This window comes from Triticum dicoccoides, chromosome 6B (genome assembly GCF_002162155.2).
Source record: "Triticum dicoccoides isolate Atlit2015 ecotype Zavitan chromosome 6B, WEW_v2.0, whole genome shotgun sequence".
NCBI classification, from domain to species: Eukaryota; Viridiplantae; Streptophyta; class Magnoliopsida; order Poales; family Poaceae; genus Triticum; species Triticum dicoccoides.
This window is the reverse complement of record NC_041391.1, coordinates 661,247,223-661,268,485: the sequence shown is the minus strand read 5'-3', so window position 1 is coordinate 661,268,485 and position 21,263 is coordinate 661,247,223. Positions and strand designations below refer to the sequence as shown.

Below are 21,263 nucleotides of genomic sequence, written 5' to 3'. Positions count from 1 at the left end.
AACGCGCTTCAGCTTTTTCAACCCTCACGCAATACATGAGCGCAAGCCATGGATATAGCACTATAGGTGGATTAGAATATAATGATGGAGGTTATACGGAGAAGACAAAAAAGGGGAAAGTCTCACATTGACACGGCTAATCAACGGGCTATGGAGATGCCCATCAATTGATGTCAATGCGAGGAGTAGGGATTGCCATGCAACAAATGCACTAGAGCTATAAGTGTATGAAAGCTCAAACTGAAAACTAAGTGGGTGTGCATCCAACTTGCTTGCTCATGAAGACCTAGGGCATTTGAGGAAGCCCATCGTTGGAATATACAAGCCAAGTTCTATAATGAAAATTCCCACTAGTATATGAAAGTGACAACATAAGAGACTCACTATATGAAGAACATGGTGATACGATAATCCATGGACTCACATTAGTTATAAAGAACTCATATACTTATTGCAAAAGTTTATTAGCCCTCTAAGCAAAGTACTACTACGCATGCCCCTAGAGGGATAGATTGGTAGTAAAAGACCATCGCTCATCCCCGACCGCCACTCATAAGGAAGGCAATCAAAGAAACACCCCATGCTTCAAATTTGTCACACAACGGTTACCATACGTGCATGCTACGGGACTTGCAAACCTCAACACAAGTGTCTCTACAATCCACAACCACCCACTAGCATGACTCTAACATCACCATCTTTATATCGCAAAACTATTGCAAGGAATAAAAAATATCATATTCAATGATCTACAAGTTTATGTAGGATTTTGTGACTAACCATGTGAATGCCCAATTCCTGTCATCTCTCTAAATAGATATAAGTGAAGCAAGAGAGTTTAATTCTTTCTACAAAAGATATGCCCACGCTCTAACAAATATAAGTGAAGCAAAAGAGCATTCTACAAATGGCTGTTTTCTATGTGAAGAGAAACAGGCAATCCAAACTTTAAATGATATAAGTGAAGCATATGAAGCATTCTATAAAGCCATACTCAAAAGATTTAAGTGAAGCACAATGAGAATTCTATAAATCAACCAAGGACTATCTAATACCAGCATGGTGCATAAAAGAGAAGTGAAAACTAAATGCAAAATACGCTCCAAGACTTGCACATATCGCATGAACGAAACGAATATGAAGACATACCAATACTTGTTGAAGAAAGAGGGGATGCCTTCCGAGGCATCCCCAAACTTAGACACTTGAGTCTCCTTGAATATTTACTTGGGGTGCCTCGGGCATCTCCAAGCTTGAGCTCTTGCCTCTCTTCCTTTTCCTCATATCGAGACATCCTCGATTAGACACTTCATCCACACAAAACTTCAACAGAAAACTCGGTAAGATCCATTAGTATAATAAAGCAAATAACTACTCTAAGTACTGTTGCAAACCAATTCATATTTTGTTTTTGCATTGTGTCTACTATAACAAAACTTTTTCATGGCTTAATCCACTGATATAAATTGATAGATTCATCAAAACAAGCAAACTATGCATCAAAAACAGAATCTGTCAAAAACAGAACACTCTGTAGAAATCTGAACATTCACCATACTTATGGTACCCCAAAAATTCTACCAAAATTAGGAACAATAAAAACTTTGTACATAAAGACAGTTCAAAAGAAATCAGAACCATTTTACGTTCCAGTTGAAAATGTAAAATCGCGCACTACAGCCAAAGTTTCTGTCCTGCGCCGTACAAACCAACAAGCATTGTAAACATCCTAAAGGCAAACCTTGGCACATTATTTTTATAATACAATGGAATTATACAAGGGGATAATTATTTTTGATGAAAAGTTTCTGTAGTCAAGATTCACAAAGTTTCCGTGAGCATGAACAAAGTTCAAGGCTAGCTCCCACTTCAACAATGCTTGTCTTTCTCACTTTCACTTTCCTTTTTGAAAAGTTTTAGGGTTCCCCTATTTATTTATTTTTTGTTTTTAAACTATATAAAAACACTCAACAGAAACAAATGACTCTCTAAAACTTCTGGGTTGTCTCCCTGGCAGCGCTTTATTTAAAGCCATTAAGCTAGGCATTTAGTGCTCAAGTAATGAATCCACCCGGATCCCAAGGTATATCAAAGCCAATTTTAATTAACAATGATTTGTAATTTAGTAGTGAGCACAAAGTAACATATATCATGTAATGACAAAGTCTAACCCTCTTCCTATGCTTCGGCATGTCATAAAAGAACGATTCATGCACACATAGTAAAGGCCAATGCATAGTATATGCAGATTCTTGCAATTCTATCGTGTTGGAAACATAAAGAGGCGGAGATGTAGTTCCTCTATCATAATAATTGCAAGTAGGAGCAGCAAGCACATGCATATTATATCTATCAAAATTATCATGTGCAACGGTAAAAGGCAACCCATCAATATAATCCTTAATAAGCACACACTTCTCCGATATAGTGTAGTAGGGAGAATTCAAAAAGATAATAGGACTATCATGTGTGGGTGGAATAGCAAAAATTTCATGTTTAACATAAGGAACTATAGCAAGTTCATCTCCATAAGCATAATTCATATTGGCATCTTGGCCACAAGCATAGCAAGCATCATCAAAAAGGGATATTTCAAGAGAATCAATGGGATCATAGCAATCATCCTTCGGTAAGGACGAAGGGGAATTAAACAATGTATGAGTTGAAGAGTTACTCTCATTAGAAGGTGGGCACGGGTGATCAATCCGTTCTTCCTCCTTTTGTTCTTCGCTCTCCTCATCATACTTTTCATCCAATGAGCTCATAGTTTCATCAATTTCTTCTTCCATAGCTTCCTACAAAATATTAGTCTCTTCTTGGACAGCGGAGACTATCTCAATAAATGCATTAATACTGTAATTGTATTCATAATTTTTATAGCAACATCTAAGTATAACAAAATTTTTAGGTCTATAAACTGCATCATCAAAATCATCAAACTCTTTAAACAAAGATTCAATCTCATAAGCACCCATAAAAGCAACGAATTCTTCTATTTGTTCCACATCATAGTAATCATATCTACCATTCGCATAAGAAGCTAAGGTTTCATTATCATTGAATTTGCATGAAAAGGGAAGGTGTGGAGCCTTCATCCTAGAGCAACAAGTATAATCATGTATCAAGCATAGTTGACGAGCATACCAACGCAACATAGAAATTTGATCCCATAATAGTTTCCCTTTTTGGGTCAAGCAATAATCCCTAAAGTATTCACGTTGATCCAACGTGTCTCCCATAACATAATTGAATGGGGTTTTCTCAGGATTATCAAAGTAGTACATAATATCTTGAACATAACGAGCATCGAGGGTTTTAGGAGGTTCCCCATCTCCATGAGTAGCAAGTACACCTAATATTTTTGGTATTTCGTGTTCCATATCCATAAATAAAGATAGAGAACCACTAAGAGCAGCAAATAAAAATTACTTAGTGATAAAGCAAACAAGCACACACGAGAATATTCACCCCACGCTATGACTCCCTGGCAACTGCGCCAGAAAAAGGTATTGATAACCCGCAAGTATACGGGATAGTTGTAGCCTCTTTCGATAAGTAAGAGTGTCGAACCCAACGAGGAGCTAAAGGTAGAACAAATACTCTCTCAAGTCCTGTCGGGGGTTGGGTACGACATATGCCAAAGGATGGCTTATCATGGTGGGAGCGAGTAGAACGTCGCCGGTGCCTGGAAGCGGGATGAGGCGAAGACATGCACGCCGGCGGAACTTACCCAGCTTCAGGGCTCTCCTAGGAGATAACACCCCTACTGCTGCTCTGCGGGGTCTCCGCATGATCACTAAAGCAAAGTGGCTACAATGGTGCTCCTGGAGCTGTTTCGGGAGGTAGGAGAGGGCAGGGCTAGCTCTCTCCTCCCCGTGCTATCTGGTCTATCTCTATTTAGGTCCGAACCCTTTGCATGGGTGCCCTGAGGGGTTTATATAGGCCTACCCCCTGGGGGTACAATAGTAATCCGGCTGGGCGCGGGTCCCAGCCGTCTGTCTCTCAGGCCGCCGTCCTTCCCGCCGGCTTCTGGGGCCCGCCGACTGGCGGGTCCCGTGGATAGGCTTGATACTGTAGCGGCACTCCTGATGACGCAGGCTCGGTCATCGGGTCGTGGCAACAGTGCCGTCGTCTATCGGGCGATCACTGTCGCCATTCCCCATCTTATCTGGTTAATGGCTCGTGGGGCCCTGGGAGGAGTCGGCTGACTCCAGGGAGGCCGACTCCCACAGGCCCATCTTCGGGTTGCCCAGGCCGCCTTCGGCCCACCCACTGACAGGCGGCCCCGCCGCCTTCGGGTCGTACAGGCCGGCGTCGTGGGCACAGTGTACTGCGCACTGTGGCTGAGGTCAGGGCAGGCATGGCAACAGTGCCGCATCTCGCCGGAGATCTTCCAGCGATACGGCTCACTGTAGCCATGCCGGCCCTTCGTAAGCAGGGGGGAACAGCCATGCCGTGACCGTACCCCGCGTCGTACTTCGAGATGAGGGAGGAGTTTTGGGCCGACTCTCCATAGTCGGTCTCTCTGGAGGTCGCCAGCTTGGAGTCAGCTTATCTGGGAGTCGCCGTCTGGGACTTGGCATATTTTGGAGTCGCTCCTGGGACTCGGCCTGAGGGGCGCGGCCTGCCCCGATGTCTTGAAATGTCCTGGGGCTCGGGTTAGCCTACCTGTGGCCCATTACTCCGACAGTAGTTTCCGAAGCTGGTGAAGCCCTGCGGTCGCTGCATTGTGGGGTTTCAACAGTTTCAATCTTCAAAGTGCAGACTCTGGGACTCGGCTGCCGTCTTCCCTTGGGCCGACTGTCGAAAGTCGGAGGTTTTAATGAGTAGCCGCAGCTCTAAAGTTGCGGCGGGAAACCAGGCGGCGTGCCTGATACGCTTCCCCGCTGCCATCAGGGCGGTCCTATCGCATGATGCCACATGGGGAGAACAGTCTGCCTGCCCACGCGCGCGACGGGACGGGCCGTCAGGCGGGGCCTGCCACTACCGCGCCTCGGCATATGAACGAATCCGTTGCGGCCGTGGACGGTTGGTTTTCCCACGTCGTTACTGCGCGCAGTAACTTCGTGGGGTAAATCGTGGGGCGGCGTGGGGCATCGTGCGCAGTTAATCCCACGCCCACCCCCTCGGCTTCTCAGCCCGCAGGGCTATAAGTAGGCGGGGGGAAGCGGAGCGGCACAGCTCGCACGCCCTTCTTCCCCGCTCCCCCGCCTCATCTTACTTTCTCTCCCTCCTGCTTCCGCCGTTTGAGCAAGAGCACACCATCCCGCGGCGATGAGCTCTTCCTCCGCCGCGGCCCCCGCCGTGCACTCCGGCGTATGAGACGGCTCGGAGGTAGAAGAAGAACACATCGAGTTCCTTCGTCAGACATGCTGTCTCCCCAGCGCGGACCTCGTGCGCGCCCGCGCCGCGCCGGAGGGGGAAATCCGGCCGGCGCCAGAAGAGGGCGAGCGGGTCATCTTCCGCTCGCACCTCATGCGCGGCCTGGGGCTGCCGGCGAGCGGCTTCTTCCGCTCGTTCTTGGAGTTCCACAGTCTTCAGCCGCACCACCTCACTTCGAACACAGTGGTGTTGCTCTCCGCCTTCGCCACTCTGTGTGAAGGTTTCCTCGGCGTTCTCCCCACCATCGAGCTGTGGGGAGAATTCTTCTCTTCTAAGCTTGGCACGCACATCGCCGGCGTGCCGGCTCAGTGCGGCGCCTTCATCGCGATGAGGTGCTCGAAGGCCGACAACCCCTTTCCTCCCATCACGCTGATCAAGTCGGTGAAGATGTGGCAGCGCTCGTACTTCTACGTGAAGAACCTCGCCTCCGACGGCGACTGGGTCAACTTGCCGCCTTACAACGCCGCTCCCCTGACTGGGAGGCTCCCCAGCTGGTCCCACCGAGTCAAGACGCTGACTCCCGCCGGAGCCACCGCCATAGCGCGACTCCGAGTCTTGACGCAGTTGGAGGGACTCGTCGGGGCCGACTTGCTGGCCGCCTTCGTGGCGCACCGAGTTCTCCCGCTCCAAGGCCGGCCTCACCTGATCTGTCAGATGAGTGGCCTCCGAGACCCAAGTCGGATGAGCACCAAGGAGATGCCCCGCAAGGAGGTGGCAAATATGGTGAATTATGTCGCGCACTGCGAGTTCGTGGAGGACTGGCAGTTTGGCAAGGAGCCATACTCGCGCGACAACCCTCCACCAGTAGTAAGTTGCGTCCCCCTATCGTTTTGTCTTTTTTTGCAGCCGACTCCGGCTTCTGACTCTTATTGGCTTCTTCTAAACTAGAATCCTCTTATGCAGCCTGCCGCCGGCGCCACGAGACAGCCCCGCGAGTATGTTCCCGACCGCGCGGAGAGCAACATCGACGACCCCGACTTGGGGGCGGCGGCGATGGAAGCCGACGCCGAAGGCGGGGGAGGAGGAGCAGAAGGCGACTTCAGGCCCTCGGGCACCTTCGCCGACTGGCCTGACGACGACGCCGAAGGCGAAGTCGCTCCGCGCCACCAGCTGAGGATCGGCCCATCGGGCGCCGGCTCCTCCGCCGGCCTGGCCGGCCAAGGCGGTGCGAAGAGGCGTCACGCCGGGCCGAGTGCGCCTGGCGGCAAATTAAAGAAGTTCAAGGGGGAGGCCGCCGCGACCAGACGAGAGGAGGCGGCCGCGAAGGCCAACCGCTTCCGAAGGGAAGTGAGAAAGCCGCCGCTAGTCTCTGCGTGAGTCTTTATGCTTTTTTTATTTTCCCTTGTTGAATCTTGTCCGAATCTTTTTGTTATATATTCCCTCCACTCTTCTTCAGGGCCCCTCTTTCCCTTGAGAGAGTCGCCGTCCGCTCCATCATGGGGTCGGCAGAGACGTCCGCCAATACTCGGCGGCCCGACCCCGCCGCCGACCTCCGGCAGGCGACGGAGCGGAATGCGCGGGAGAAGCGCGAGGAGGAGGAGGCCGAACGTCTGGAGAAGACGGAGGCCGACAGGGCGGCCGCCTCCGCCCAGAAGAAGCTGGATGATGCCGAAGCCGCCCTTGCGGCGAGAAGGCGTGCCGAGGAGGCCGCGCGTCGCCGATCGGCGATGCTCGTCCCCCCACTATCGTCTGCACCGCCGCCTCCGGAGCTCACGGGGCAGACCGGGGAAGCCGGCATCGAGAACCCCGTCGTGGAGAAGGAGAGCGGCGAGGCCTCCATGTCGGACACTCTCGTGCCGCCACCGCCGCCTCCACCGCCGTCTGGGAGACCGCACAGCAAACAGCCGGTGGGTCCGTCGAAGCCGCAAGCCATGGACGAGGCCGAGGCACGGCTGCTTCTCCAAGTTGCCTCGCCGGCGCGCCGCCGTCTTGAGAGGGCGACCTCGGTGCCGCGACCTCGGGAGACCGGCGCTGCCAGCTCGGCAGTCTTAGACATCGAGGCCACAAGCGCCGCGCCCATCGGGTGGGTGCGCGGAGGCGGCACTGGGCCACTAAATCAATTGCTCCTGGAAGTCCAGGCGAAGTTGCGGGCCGAAGGCGACGCCCCTCAAGCCTGCACCAGAGCGCACCTGGCCGCGCGAACGGCCGTCCGAGTAAGTTTCTTTTCCTTCTTGATTCTTGTTTTTCTCTGTGGGGGCGCGCCAGCGCACCCACTGGGTGTAGTCCCCGAGTTCCGGGCCGGCTGCTGAGCAGGCGGTTCGGAACTCCCTCTGGCGAGTTCCAAACACTAACTTCGTCTTCAATGACTTATTGCAGGAGTATCACAACCTCCGCGCCACTGCCTTCAACCACAATGTTGAGGAGTTGAGCAAGCGGGCTGCCGACTTGTCGGAAAGCCGGAGTGAGTTCTTCTTCTTCGCGGGGGCGCGCTGGCACACCCACGGGCTGTAGTCCCCGATATTCGGGCCGACTGCTGAGCAGTCGGGCCGGATCTTCCCGGCGATCTTCTTTGCTGAAGACTCATTTGTTTCCTCTTTCGTTTTTCAGGAGCCAACGCCGCTCTTCAGGAGCAGCTGGGCGAGGCCAATACCGCCCGTCGCGCCAAGGAGGAGGAGTGTGGCAGGCTTGCCACGGAGCGCGACCTGCTGGCGGCGCAGCTGGCCGAGCAGAAGGAGCTGCTCAAGAAGGCACAGGACAGGGCCGAGAAGAAGGAAGCCGCTCTCCTGGCCGAGTTCGAGAGCGAGCGCTCCTCCTGGACTGACAGGGAGGCGATGCTGACCTCCGGCTTCCACGAGATCGAGGATATTGTGGATGGTACGTTTCTTTTGTTTCTTCGGGCTTCCGACTATGTGCCAGGCCGACTTCTGATTTTTCGGCTTGCTTCTTTTTTGTTTGGGCAGACTTCTTCACTGGTCACTCGCAGGCGGTCCCTCTGGCCATCGAGGCTGCTCGTGAGGCGCGAAGGGCAAATGGTGAGGAGATCGCCGCCAATGCCCCCCCGAACCGTTGATGAATAGCTCCTGAGCATTGAAGCCCGTCTTCGTCCGGCCCACCGGCAGATGCGCCGGCTTCAGCGTGCCGGCGCCCAGGCGGTTGCCGCTTTGTGGCCGGATATGCTGGCTCTGCGCACCGCCAGTCGGACCGCCAACTGGCTGGAAGTCGCTGTCGGCCATCTTGAGGCCTGGAAGGGCTCCTCGGCCCGGGCCGGAGCGCGCCGGGCCTTGGAGTTCGTCAAGGCATGGTATCCAGGGCTGGACCTGGACCGTCTGGCCGCATTCCGGTCAGAAGCCCAGGCCGAGCTGGAGGCCATGGAGGGCGCCCTTATCGAGCGTGCGGCGGCCATCGCCGAGTACACGGACACCAGCATCTTCGTGCCCGAGCGGACTGAAGGCGGCGAGGAAGTGCCGGCCGAGTGGTTCGGGATGCACCCGGAGTATGGCGAGGACTCGGCGGAGGTGATCGACTCCAGCACCGAGGAGGAGGACGAGGCGGAGGCCGAAGGCGAGGCGGAGGTGCCAGAGGACGGAGCAGGCGGCCAACCTCAGCTCGACCGTGCCTCCAGCAACGAGCCGCGTCAAGAGAAGGCGACTGCCGCCGGAGGCGATCAAACCGAGACCGCCCAGCCGACTGCCCCGGCGCCTGACACCGCCATCTCCTCCGATCCTCCAATCCCATATGCCGCCTCCTAGGCTGCTTTTTTCGCCTCTGTTTGTCTGTCTTAGTAATCTTTTGAAAACTTTGTTAGATTCGAACAATTCCACCTGCGGGGTGTATCTTGAACTTCTATTCGAAGATTCAGCCAAGGGCCTATGTAAATATTAATCTGCTTTCCGTCTTTCCTTGCTTACTGCTCTTTAGGCTTTTCCCTTTGCCGCCTTCCTTTAGTCGCTGCCTTGCCAGTCGGGCAGCCGCTCTGCGGACTGTCGCTGGGTCAAGTGCTTGGCTACTTCGGGAAGGCAAGTACTTGGCCGTTTAGAGTTTCTTTTAGCGAGTCAGATAGAAAGTGACATGCCGACTACCCAAGAGTCGGCCATCCTTAATAGAGGCTAATAAAGACGGCGAGCCGGCTACTCATGAGTCGGTTTTCCGCTTCAGAAATGCTGGAGGCCGTCTTACGCTATGTTCGTGCTTTAGGTCCTTAGCCATTTTTCGTGTGGCCGCCCGTTCTTCCTCACTCCTGCCTGCCTCACAGTCGCTCCGCGAGCTGCGGCTTTGCCAGGAGGCGGATTGGGCACCGCACACTACTTGTCTGACTGCGGGAAGCTTCTCATAGCGCAAGGCGGCGAGTCCCCAGGCCGACTAGTCTGGCCCGGTGCCAAGCGGCTTGCAATGAAAGTAATGTACTCGAAGGCATAATTCTTATCGTACAGATAACAAAAAGGGCAATCCCCGAGCTCGTCTCGGGGGGCCCAAAGTCTTAGTACTTTAATACAAAGGGGTAGTGTGATACATACTGCACCAACTGTAAAATCTTCGAAGAAGATTTGCATTCCACGGGCGCTCTGTCTCTTTGCCGGAGTCGTCCCTCTTGCGCACTCGGGGCTTTTGAGCGTCGATCAGATAGTAGGCGTCGTTCCCTAGCACCTTGCTGATGATGAAGGGGCCTTCCCAAGGTGCCGACAGCTTGTGCTGGCCGGCTGCTCGCTGGATCAGCCGGAGCACAAGGTCGCCTTCTTGGAAAGATCTTGGCCTGACCTTCCTGTTGTAGTATCGACGCAGGCTCTGCTGGTAGATGCTGGACCGGCTAAGTGCCAACAGCCGGCCTTCTTCCAGCAGATCGACGCCGTCTTGACGTGCTTCTTCTGCTTCTTCCTCGGTGTACATGGTGACTTGTGGGGAGTCGAATTCTATGTCCGTTGGGATGACGGCTTCGGCGCCATAGATGAGGAAGAAGGGTGTGAAGCCGGTTGACTTGTTTGGAGTCGTGCGCAGACTCCAGAGGATGGCTGACAGCTCCTCAAGCCAACAGCCGGCAGATCGCTCCAACGGTACGACGAGTCGAGGCTTGATGCCGGACAAGATGAGGCCGTTCGCTCGCTCCACCTGGCCGTTTGACTGCGGATGGGCAAGGGACGCTAAGTCCAGTCGGATGCCCTGTGTCACGCAGAAACGGGCCAAGGCGCCTTTGGCAAAATTCATGCCATTGTCGGTGATGATGCTGTGTGGGATGCCGTACCGAGTTGTGATGTCAGCGATGAAGGTCACTGCAGTCGGACCATTCAACTTTTTGATGGGTTTCACCTCCACCCACTTGGTGAACTTGTCCACTGCGATAAGTAGGTGAGTCAAGCCACCTCGTGCCGTCTTGAATGGTCCCACCATATCCAGGCCCCAGACTGCAAAGGGCCATGCGATGGGGATAGTCTTGTGTGCGGAAGCCGGCTGATGTGGCTTGGAATGGAAAATCTGGCACCCCTTGCACTTTTGGACTAACTCTTTGGCCTCTTCCAGAGCGGTTGGCCAGAAGAAACCGTGCCGGAAGGCTTTGGCGACAAGTGCCCTGGAGGCCGCGTGGTGACCGCACTCGCCTTCATGGATGTCTCTGAGGATTGCTTGGCCTTGTTCTGGCTCGACGCAGCGTTGGAAGACACTAGTAACGCTGCGCCTGACCAGCTCTCTGTTGACTATGGTGTAGGCTGCTGCTCGGCGCTGCACTTGCCGAGCCAAGATTTCATTAGTTGGCAGCTCTCTGTTTACTAAGAATCTGAGGATGGCCTGGGCCCATGAAGGTGCTGCTATTTCTTCAACTGCCACTAGTGCGACTTGGATAAGGGCGGCCGTGCTGGGAGGCGGCGGGTTGGAGTCTGCAGCCGCTTGCTAATTTGACAAAGTCCCGGGGCCGACTGGAGCAGTCCCCGGGCCGAGTTCTGGAGTCTTCGATCTTGCTACTGCAGTCCCCGGGCCGGGTTCTGATGTCCCTGGGCCGGCTTCGACTGTATGTTTCTTGGAGTCAGATCCGTCATCCTTAGGCGGAGCCGGCACATAGATTGAATCTGATTCGGGTGACGGCTTGATAGAAGGCTTGAGGAGGCGCCGGAGGGCGACACCAGATGGTATTGCCTGGCGGGTGGAGCTGATCCGTGCCAAGGCGTCTGCTTGGTCGTTGTCGTTCCTTGGCACGTGAAGGAACTCGCACCCCTCGAAGTATCCGCTGAGTTGCTGGACGAGGAAACGATAGCTCGCCATATTTGTATCCTTGGCGTCCCAATCGCCAGATGATTGTGGGACCACTAAGTCAGAGTCGCCATAACACAGGATCCGGCGAATGCCGAGTTCTTTGGCAAGCCGGAGCCCGTGGATGAGCGCCTCGTACTCGGCCACGTTGTAGGAGGCGGTGAAGTGGATCTGCAGCGCGTATCTGAGCTTGTCGCCCTTGGGGGAAGTGAGGACGACGCCGGCTCCCAAGCCGGTGCGCATCTTGGAGCCGTCAAAGTGCATCCGCCAATGGGTGGAGTCGGGCGCTGGCGGCAAATACTGGGTCTCGGCCCAGTCGACGAGGAAGTCGGCCAGTGCTTGTGACTTGATGGTGGTGCGGGGCTCGTAGTAGATGGTGTAGGGAGGCAGGTCAATGGCCCTTTTGGCCACTCGGCCAGAAGCATCTCGGCTTCCGATGATCTCGGCCAGTGGAGCTGTGCAGACCATGGTGATTGGATGCTCCTGGAAGTAAGGCTTCAATTTCTTGGCGGCAAAATGCACGCCGTAGCACATCTTCTGGTAACGGGGGTAGTTCTGCTTGGAGGTCGACAGTACCTCGCTCAAGTAATATACCGGTCTCTGGACAGGTAGCGCCTTGCCTTCCTCCTTGCGCTCGACTATAATGACTGTGCTGACTACTCGGCTGGTGGCGGCAATGTATAGGAGCATGGGCTCTTTGGAAGTCGGAGCCGCCAGCACAGGGGGAGTAGTCAATATCTTTTTTAGTTGGAGAAAAGCCTCGTCCGCCTTGGGGGTCCACTCAAAGAAGGTGGTCTTCTTCATGAGCTGATACAGGGGGAGAGCCTTCTCGCCCAGCCGACTGATGAATCGGCTGATCGATGCCAAACAGCCGGTGAACTTCTGCACATCTAACAGTCGTCTGGGTGCTTCCATCCTCTCAATGGCCTTGATCTTCACAGGATTGCACTCTATGCCGCGTTCGGAGACAAGGAAACCGAGGAGCTGGCCGGCTGGTACTCCGAAAATGCACTTCTCTGGGTTGAGCTTGATCTGGAATCGGCGCAGATTCTCAAATGTCTCCTTGAGGTCCTCCAGCAAGGTTCCATGCTTCTCCGTCTTCACCACCACGTCATCCACATAGACGTGGGCATTTCTGCCGAGTTGCTTCAGGAGGCACTTCTGCATGCAACGCTGAAAGGTGGCGCCGGCGTTTCTCAAACCGAACGTCATGGTCAGGTAGCAGAAGGCTCCAAACGGCGTGATGAAGGCGGTCTTCAGTCTGTCAGCCGGGTTTAGCTTGATCTGGTGATATCCTGAATATGCGTCTAGGAAACTCAACAGCTCGCATCCGGCTGTGGAGTCTATCACCTGATCAATTCTCAGCAGAGCAAATGGGTCCTTGGGGCAGGCTTTGTTGAGGCTCGTGTAATCAATGCACATCTGCCACTGCTTGTTCTTCTTCAGCACCAGTACTGGGTTTGCCAGCCACTCTGGAAAAAACACTTCCATGATGAAGCCGGCTGCTAGGAGCCGGGCTATCTCTTCTCCGACAACTCTTATTTTTTCTTCTGACAGACGGCGCAGAGGCTGCCTGACAGGCTTCATATCAGATCGGACGTGTAATTTGTGCTCGGCGAATTCCGTCGGGACACCAGGCATGTCCTTGGGGGACCATGCGAAGATGTCGCGATTCTCATGGAGGAAATCGATGAGCTCACCTTCCTATTTGCTGTCAAGGCCTGTGCCCATGACAGCGTACCTCTGTGGGTGCTCCGGGTCCAACGGTATCTTTTTTGTTTCTCCGGTCGGCTTGAATGATCCTTCGGCTTCCGACTCCTTGGGGTCGGGCGATAACTCGGGCTGCTTGCCAGCCATTGCCACGACCCGATCAAGAAGCCGTTTCTCAGCCGCGATCACCAAGGACTCGGCCAGCCGACTGCTTTCGGCCGCGCAAGCGGACGACTTCCTGTAGTCGCCGGACACGGTTAGGATTCCCTTGGAACTCGGCATCTTCATCTTGAGGTAGGCGTAGTGGGGGACCGCCATGAACTTGGCCAAGGCGGGTCGGCCAAGCAGTGCATGATACGGGCTTTCAAGGTCCACCACCTCAAACCAAACTGGCTCTCGTCAGAAATGATCCTTGTTTCCGAAGAGGACATCTATTAGGATTTTGCCGATTGGCGAGCAGGAAAGGCCAGAAACGATTCCGTGGAACACAGTCCGGCTGCTTTGAAGCTGTCTTTGTTTGATTCCCAATTTCTCCATCGTATCCTTGTACAGGATATTGATACTGCTGCCTCTGTCTATCAGTACTCGCGAGAAGCGAGCGGCCCGTCTATCTGTGGCGAGTGTGGCGCTTAAGACCAAGGCGTAGGAGCCTGGACTCAGCATCACCTCTGGGTGATCAGCTCTGCTCCAACTGATAGGCTTCTCGGACCAATGCATGAACTCTGGAGGGCTTGATGCAACCGCATTCACTTCTTGCTGCTGTTGGCGCCTGCTGCGCCGATCATCCGCCACACTGGTGAACACCACATAGGCTCCGTGCTCATCTGGGAACTCGTCTTGTATCGCGCCGACTGGCCTGACGGCCGGCTGCTGGGGCGGCGGTGGAGGAGGCGGCCCAGCAGGAGGGGGAGGGAGCTGGACGTCCCCCTTGGCGATTCTGGTCAGCCAGTGCCATTTCCTGGTGGTGTGGTTCGACGGCTTCGCGCCGCTGTGAAACATGCATGGACCATCTAGAGTCTGCTCATAGGAGAAAGCCGGCAGCCAGTTGGACTTGCCGCACTTCTGTCGCTTCGCCGGAGGCGGTCCCTCCAACTGCTGGTCCTCTGCTCTCGCCACTTGCCGACTAGTGGAAGTCGGCTGCAGGGCTTTGCGCTTCTGGTCATTCTGCTGTTGCCGCCGACTGGTGTCCCCAACCGGAGTTCTTGGAGCCTGAGGGGCGACTTTGCCAGTCGTGCTGACCCGAATCTCGGCCTTCAGGAGTCGGCCGTGGCGTATTTGTCCGCTGTGATCAGCAGCTCATCGAGGGTCTCCGGCTCGTCGCAGAGGAGCTTGTGCTTGAGGAGGGTGCCTTCTCTGCACCCGGCAGTAAAGTACTCGATGACTTGCACCTCGTGCATGCCCTCACAGGAGTTCCGGAGGTTGCCCCAGCGCGTGAGGTAGTCGCGAGTAGACTCGTCAGGGCCTTGCACGCACAAGGAGAGTTGGCGCGGCTCGGGAGGTCGCTTGTACGTTCTGGTGAAGTTGCGGACGAAAGCCTCGGTGAAGTCGACCTAGTTGTTGATGCTGCGAGGCTTCAGACTGTTCAACCATGTCCGGGCCGAGCCCTGGAGCATGAGCGGGACGTATCTTACGGCAACGCGCTTGTTGTCGTTCGCTATGTTGACGGCTGTGGAGTAGTCGATCAGCCAATCTTCCGGCTTCACGGTGCCGGTATATTTGGGCGTGTCTCGGCGGAGCGTGAACCCTTTGGGAAAGGGCTCGTCCCGGATGCGGGGTCCAAAGCAGGGGGGACCCAACTCGTCTTCTTCTTCCAGCGCTAGGGATCGGTGGAGTCGGTCGATCCGGTGGCGGGCGTCGTTCTCTCCGACTCCCTGTCGGCGGCCAAGGCGGTCGCCGAGAGTCGGATGTTCCACGGGCGGCAGGGAGACTCGCCTTTCTCTGTGAAGAGGGGGAGGCAGGTAGTCGTCCCGCCGTTCCACCGCTTTGGGGCGGCCATCTTGGTCGCGCTCGATGGTGATGTGAGTCCGACTATGGCTGACAGCTGGCTCCTAGTCCTTCTTCCCACGGGCTCCATCAGTCGGCGTCCGAGACGTCGCACCTTGGTCTCGGCGAGGCGGTGGGTCGTCGTTTTGGTGCTGCGGCGCCTCGGTGCGGCAGCCGGCATCATTCTGCGCGGCAGCCGCGTCGAGGAGCTGCTGAACTCGCTCCGTCATTATGCGCCGCTCTTCGCCTTTGAAGTTGTCGAGCTCGTCTGCCGCCGCCTGGGCGGCATTGATATTCTCTGCGGGCGTGGCATACACAGGGCGATCAGCCCCGAAGAGGTTGGCGATTGCCGTGCCGCGCTGTCGGACCGCGCCTAGGTGGCTAGGCCCGGTCGAAGCCGGCGAGCTGCCTACGGCGCGATCCATCTCGCGTTGGTAAGCTTCTGACAAGCGCCTCATGCTTGCCAGCTTCTTCGCGCCTTCGATGAGCTGAAGGGGAGCGCCTCCAGCGTCTCGGCGTCGGCATCTTCTGGAATCGGCGCCACAAGGCCTCGCAGGGCCGCGTCGAGCGGGTCATGCGCTCCTTTGCCGGAGCGCTCGCCGTGCTCGAGGACGAGGACCTCAGTGACGGTGCTTCCGCCGCTCCCCGCGCAAGGGAGCGGCTCGTCGTAGACCACCACGTTGGTGGGGAACGCGTCGAGCGACGCGGTGTCGGAGTTGACCAGCATCGGGTTGGTGGATCCTATGGACTCCAGGTCCGCGGCAGGCTCGCCGGCGACGTGGAGTTGGTCGAGGAGGCCCGCGAGGAGACTCCCGGGGAAACTCGTGCCTGCGTCGGACGCAGGCTCGTCGGAGAGGCGAACCTCGCCGATGAGATCGGCGAGGCAGCTGGCCGCACAGGCGATCTCAGCACCGTGCAGCGCGTCGGCACAGACGCCATCCGGCGTGCCGGGCTGGCTGTGCGCGCCGGGGAGGAACAGGGTTCCCGTCCAGAGCAGATCTCCGGACGACGGTGCACCTCGCCCCATGGTGGGCGCCAAATGTCGGGGGTTGGGTACGACATATGCCAAAGGATGGCTTATCATGGTGGGAGCGAGTAGAACGTCGCCGGTGCCTGGAAGCGGGATGAGGCGAAGACATGCACGCCGGCGGAACTTACCCAGCTTCAGGGCTCTCCTAGGAGATAACACCCTACTGCTGCTCTGCAGGGTCTCCGCATGATCACTAAAGCAAAGTGGCTACAATGGTGCTCCTGGACCTGTTTCGGGAGGCAGGAGAGGGCAGGGCTAGCTCTCTCCTCCCCGTGCTATCTGGTCTATCTCTATTTAGGTCCGAATCCTTTGCATGGGTGCCCCGAGGGGTTTATATAGGCCTACCCCCCGGGGGTACAATAGTATTCCGGCTGGGCGCGGGTCCCAGCCATCTGTCTCTCAGGCCGCCGTCCTTCCCGCCGGCTTCTGGGGCCCACCGACTGGCGGGTCCCACGGACAGGCTTGATACTGTAGTGGCACTCTTGATGACGCAGGCTCGGTCATCGGGTCGTAGCAACAGTGCCGCCGTCTATCGGGCGATCACTGTCGCCATTTCCCATCTTATCTGGTTAATGGCTCGTGGGGCCCTGGGAGGAGTCGGCCGACTCCAGGGAGGCCGACTCCCACAGGCCCGTCTTCGGGTTGCCCAGGCCGCCTTCGGCCCACCCACCGATAGGCGGCCCCGCCGCCTTCGGGTCGTACAGGCCGGCGTCGTGGGCACAGTGTACTGCGCACTGTGGCTGAGGTCAGGGCAGGCATGGCAACAGTGCCGCATCTCGCCGGAGATCTTCCAGCGATACGGCTCACTGTAGCCATGCCGGCCCTTCATAAGCAGGGGGGGGGGAACGGCCATGCCGTGACCGTACCCCGCGTCGTACTTCGAGATGAGGGAGGAGTCTTGGGCCGGCTCTCCATAGTCGGCCTCTGTGGAGGTCGCCAGCTTGGAGTCGGCTTATCTCGGAGTCGCCGTCTGGGACTCGGCATATTTTGGATTCGCTCCTGGGACTCGGCCTGAGGGGCGCGGCCTGCCCCGATGTCTTGAAATGTCCTGGGGCTCGGGTTAGCCTACCCGTGGCCCATTACTCCGACAAGTCCTATCGGCCACTGATACGACTCTACGCATGCTTGATGTTCGCTTTACCTAGAACAAGTATGAAACTAGAAGTACTTTGTAGGTGTGATAGGATAGGTTTGCAAGATAATAAAGAACACATAAATAAAAAGTAGAGGCTGTTTAGACAAATAAACAATAAAGTAAATATAGCGAGTGTGGAAAAGTGGTGGTAGGAGTTGTGAAATTGTCCCTAAGCAATTGACCATGTTACTAGACCGGTAATCACTATTGCAATTCTATTTGAGGGAGAGGCATAAGCTAACATACTTTCTCTTCTTGGATCATATGCACTTATGATTGGAACTCTAGCAAGCATTCGCAACTACTAAATATCATTAAGGTAAAACCCAACCATAGCATTAAAGTATCAAGTCCCCTTTATCCCATACGCAAACAACCTACTTACTAGGGTTTGTGCTTCTGTCACTCACGCCACCCACAATAAGCAAATCATGAACATATTGCAAACCCTAGAGTGGGAATCCCTCACGCTTGCGCGACATGGAGAGCACCATAGGACAACACCAATAAAAAAACACGCAACTCAAACCAATCATAGCAATTCATCAATCACCGATAGGACAACAAAAATCTACTCAGACATCATAGGATGGCAACACATCATTGGATAATAATATGAAGCATAAAGCACCATGTTCAAGTAGAGGGCACAGCGGGTTGCGGGAGAGTGGACCGCTGGATATAGATGGGGGAAGGTGATGAAGATGTTGGTGAAGATGGCGGAGGTGTTGGTGAAGATCACGGTGATGATGATGGCCCCCGGCGGTGTTCCGGTGCCACCGTAAGCAAGGGGGAGAGAGCCCCCCTTCTTCTTCTTCTTCCTTGACCTTCTCCCTAGATGGGAGAAGGGTTTCCCCTCTGGTCCTTGGCTCCCATGGTGTGGGAGGGGCAAGAGCCCCTCCGAGATTGGATCTATCTCTTTGTTTCTGCGTTCCCAGATCCTTCCCCTTCACCGTTTCTTTTATATCCGGAGATCCGTAACTCCGATTGGGGTGAATCTTTCGCCCAGATTTTTCTCGTAAAATTAGCTTTCTTGCGGCAAAGTTAGAGCATCAACCGCCTTACGGGTGGCCCAGGAGAGTGCAAGGCGCGCCCAGGGGGGTGGGTGCGCCCCTATCTCCTAGCCACCTCGGGCACCGTTTAGCGTTGATTCTTCCTCCGGAAAATCCCAAATATTCCAAAATAATTCTCCATCCATTTTTACCCGTTTGGATTCCGTTTGATATTGGGTTTCTGTGAAACATAAAACATGCAACAAACAGGAACTGGCACTGGGCACTGGATCAATATGTCCGTCCCAAAAATAGTATAAAAAGTTGCCAAAAGTATATGAAAGTTGAAGAATATTGGCATGGAAAAATAAAAAATTATAGATACGATGGAGACGTATCAGCCTGCGCACAGCTGGGGGCTCTGGAGGAATGCAGGTGGCTGCACTCTTACTTGGAGAAGAAGAAGATTTTGTTCGATGTCGTGGTGAAGACAACTCTGATAGATATGTACATGAAATGTGGGCGCTTGGATCTCACCATGTTGATCTTTGAAAGCATGCCTGACAAGACCTTGGTTACTTGGAATGTGATGATTGTTGGACTTGGAACTCATAGCTGCGGACTTGATGTTGTCAAGCTTTTCTGCCAAATGGAGTCTGAAGGAGCACCAATGGATGATCTTAGTGTACTTGCTGTGCTGACTGCATGCACACATGCTGGGTTGATCTCAGAGGGTTTACAGATATTTCATAGAATGAAGAAAGATTTTTGGATATATCCGATGGTTGAACATTATGGTGCATTGGTTGATCTCCTCGGCCGGGCTGGACATTTGGATCAGGCTAGGCATGCCATAGAGACAATGCCCATGGAACCAACTCCAGAATTATGGGGATCTCTGCTTGCTGTCTACCAAAGTCATAGGTTCGTTGAATTGGCTAAGCTGTCGGTTGAACGCCTAGCAAGTCTTGGAGTTGACGATTCTGGAGTCTATGTTCTTCTGTCCAATATCCATGCTGATGGAGGAATGTGGGATGGTGTCTTGAGGATTAGGAGATTGATGAGTGCTGAAGGGATGAAGAAGGACATTGGAAGGAGTGTGATTGAGGCGGATGGACAAATACACGAGTTTGTGAATGGAAGCAGTTCACATCCTGATAAGGATGAAATTTACATGATGCTATGGAATTTATATAACATGGTAGCATCTGCTTGATTTCTCTATTGCACCGAAATTGTGTTGAATCCCTTGGTGTGATGCCTGTTAGTTGATTGAACAATCTCGGCATGAGATGCTACAATGCTGGATGGAGCTGCTTGTCATGACAAACATTTGCAAATGTGAGTTTCAGATAAAACAAAACATAATTGCCACTATTGCCCTTTTTAGTGTCCAAATCCAAGTTAGTCCTTCTGAACATTTCCGATTTCATTGGTTTCAGGAAAACAAAGTGTTTGGTTGGAGCTGTGTCTCATTTCCCAGAGGACTTTGGAGATATCAACATGATCAAAAATTGCACCTGGTAGTTAATTACGCCGTTGGAAGATCTAGCTCCGAAGTTCTATTGATATAGCAGCCAAATGGGTGCTTAGTTACTTGCACACTGGTCCATGCCTTTCTTTGTATTCATTTTACTGGACTTAGTTGCAGACTGACTAAAAGGTTCCAAAACGCAGAGATCTTGAGGTCCATGGGATGGTGGTCCATTTTGCTTTCATCGACTTACTTGCATGGAGGTAATTAATTTCAACCTTCGTAGTTCACTATATAAAACATATTTGTTGAATCGACAAACTCTATTTGAGCTTGATGTTTTTACCCCTTCTTTCAGCCAGTTTGAATGGGTAAGGAACAGTTTGGGGCTACCAATTGATGATCATGAAGTTTTGATAATGATTTTAGGTTTAACCACAAGTTTGATCTTAATAAAAAGACATCGAACCTCTCTTGAGTTGGTCTTGAAGATCCTCAGAATGAAGAAAAGTGAAACTCAGGTTGAAGGCTAGCGTCATCAAGATAGTATGCAACAAGTCCAATTGTCAATATCGCGAATCAACCTGTGGTTGAGTTGGTTAGGTGGACAGTGGTATCCCCAACCCATTGGGGTTCAAATCCTGGTGCTCGCATTATTCCTGGATTTGTTTCAGGATTTCCGGCGATGCGCTTTCAGTGGGAGGAGACGTTCCCGTCGACGACGAGGCGCCTATGGTGACTTCGTAAATCTCAAGATGATATGCCGGCTGAGTCTCTCGGAGGTGCTCATAGGGGTAGGGTGTGCGTGTGTGCGTTTATAGGGATGAGTGTATGCGTGTGTATGAGCGCTTGTGTCTGTACTGATGCTCAAAAAAAGTCCAATTGTCAATGTCGCTAGCTATTTCTGTCTACTTTCTACACTATTAATTATGTTTGAATAAAAATAGATGGAAATTAATCAAGTAAAATATAGTAGGAATGACCATCTAAGCATAGAAGTGCAAAGAACAACCATGTTCTCTTTATGTGAATTCTTTGGCTTCATGTCAAATTCATTGTTTTCCATGTTACAAAGCTGTTCTGAATATCCAGTTTCCCAACAAGAGATTCTCTTGGATGCCCATAGGCAAATTTCATAACCTTAATGATGTCAAAATTGGCTGGCCATTTTTTTGAATGATGCCAATCTAGAAGCATCTTTAGCATAAATTAGAATATAAATATATAATAGCATTAACTATGATGAGCACTATAGAGACACGAAAGAACTGCAACCTTTAGTCCGATCTCTTCAAACAGCTCGTGCGCACGGTCCGCACCTCCAGACCGCTTCCCATAGGCATCAATCATGGCCGCCCAGGAGATCGCATCCCGATGCGACAT

The 21,263-nt window shown here is 53.5% G+C and overlaps 1 pseudogene; it reads left to right on the top strand.

Annotated features, from left to right (window-relative positions):
- The window catches only part of LOC119321412, a 49,915-nt pseudogene extending 30,293 nt beyond the window's left edge, over positions 1 to 19,622 (top strand).
- The last annotated feature ends 1,641 nt before the right edge of the window (positions 19,623 to 21,263 follow it).